Below are 2268 nucleotides of genomic sequence, written 5' to 3' on the forward strand. Positions count from 1 at the left end.
AATTTAAAACTTGCATGTCTAATTTTTTCTTATGACACTCTGCAATCAAATTTTAATCTTATAACTTTAGCGATATATATCGAACACTTACATTCACATGTATAGAACACAATCCATTTAATCTTGACAAACACTGTAACACAACTCGAAATGACTGCATGGTGGCAAACCTGCACTCTTTGCCAATTCTGTGTTGTGAACTCAGCTCTGTAAACACACTCAGCAACTCACAGCACTGTGGAGAGATCTTTGCTCTGCATGCCTTATTATAGTCTTTGACAATAGAGAGAAACCGTTCTTAGAACATCACTAAAGAATAGATCTTAAAGATGAAGCATTTTTACATACACACATAATTCTAATCTGTCACAGACAGTAAATATCACTTTTACACACTGGACTTCTTTGGCAGCACCCTACATGCTTAGAACTTACCATCAAAATAAACAAACAGTTGTCAAAAGTATCTGAGATGGTTTGCTGCTGTGGAAGGGTGGAGTGCTACCCTGAGGCATCCTGCTTAATGCTGCCTCTCAAAGGCAAAATCAAGTAGATACTTTTACCTTCCCATTCCGATTTACTTAAGGTTCCCAGAGGCAGCCTTCATGACTGTTCATCACATACTCTGCTGTGTGCATAGTCACTCATCTTTTCAGAGGTAAGTTTACAGTTCCCATTTGCAGGGTATGGCTCCATGGGCCTGCATTTGTTTTAAGAGCAGCATTTTGTTTTCACTCTTCTTCATGTTTTCTTCATAGAATTCCAGATTTTTTTTCAATAGAGATTAGTTTCATATTCTACTTCTTTGCCATTTTAGCAAGGGAAAATACACCAAGAATGCAGGAATATCACAAGTGGAAGTTGTATTTGCAGCCAAATAGAGGATATTTTTTTTTCTTCTGGAATTTCACAGTGTGTATTTCATTTCCAAATGATTCTGCTTCTGAAGCTTCAAGGCGCCAAAGCTATTGGGAGTGGTATCAATAACATACACACACACCCCCAGGGCTAAGCCTTCCACAAGCATTCTTAAGCATCATATCAGCCTGCTCCGAGGACTCAAGGAAATAATGACAAAGCAAACTGACATTTACAGATGTCAATGTACATTTCTGGATCATGGAAATTTTCAGTCAGCAATTATAAATTCTCCACTAAAAATATACTAATTATCATGACAACATCTCCTGTCTTCCTGATGATGTTGACATTGCTGCATAGAGACATCCGAAATACCAGCACAGATAGCCTGCTAATCCTTCCCTTCCTCTACTTGAGCTAATCTCCAACCTTTCCTTATCCCAGGTCCAGAACAGTGATCCCACGAATTTTTTTTTGTCGTACCTTTTCTAAAAATTCTGCAATAAGAATGCATTTAATCCAATTATGAAGGTTTCTTTGGTTAAAATATTCGACTCTGACTACACTTCTCCATACCCACTTCCTAAGCTCACTACAGTGGGCAAGCCACGGTGGAGCTGTGTCCTTCAGCTCAGTACACTTCCTTCTTTCTCTGACATTCTCGGGTTACAGCTTTCTCTTACTCTGGGTGACCCCTCCAGAAGAAGGCTCATCTTTCGGAAATGTCACCCCTTTCCAGCTTTCTTTTCTCAGAAACACCTCCATCATCATCAGAGATTCTTCCTCTAAGATGATTTCAACATCAAGTTTTCATTTATTGGATGGAGAGTCTTCCACGTGACTTGAGTTTTGCTCCGCAGCATCGTCTTCAAACTCTTTGCTCAGTTTTGGTTGATTTACTTGCTGGCATGTAGGAGTCTTTGCAGAAAGCCTCTGCCAGATGCAGGATGGTTTCATTAACACTCGAAAGAGATTTTGTTTTAGAATCCATGGACACTTTTGTCTTTTCAAAAGACATCTTTCCCTATTTCTCTGCTTTTGCAGAACTTTCCATTTCTGGTTACTTGAACTGACAGCAAAACTTCATGCATCAACACCTCACAGTCTTCCACGATTCTGTTTGCGGAAACCTCGTAACTTTAATATCACAGTATGAATGTAACTTCTGACATTAGAAACTTAACCCGATAACGAAGCGATGAGTTATGTTTTAAAGCTTTATTGTAACTGTTGTTATTTTCTTATTTTGACTTCATTTTGATGTTTAGGAAGAATGGTGATAATGAATGTGAGAGGATTAACTACGAATCATGAATTTTAAGTTTTCTTGAGGATTTAGCTTCAGAATTTAAACTCAATCATATAATGTCAAGTATAATTTGAGTTGTAACTCTTTATGAATAAGAA

The 2268-nt window shown here is 38.0% G+C and overlaps 1 pseudogene; it reads right to left on the reverse strand.

Moving 5' to 3' along the window:
* Positions 1-501: 501 nt before the first annotated feature.
* On the reverse strand, positions 502-1818 carry LOC129673691 (mRNA cap guanine-N7 methyltransferase-like; annotated as a pseudogene).
* Between the last annotated feature and the right edge of the window lie 450 nt (positions 1819-2268).

The sequence above is a fragment of the Psammomys obesus genome, unplaced genomic scaffold (assembly GCF_907164565.1).
Source record: "Psammomys obesus unplaced genomic scaffold, mPsaObe1.curated_primary_1811, whole genome shotgun sequence".
Lineage (NCBI taxonomy): Eukaryota > Metazoa > Chordata > Mammalia > Rodentia > Muridae > Psammomys > Psammomys obesus.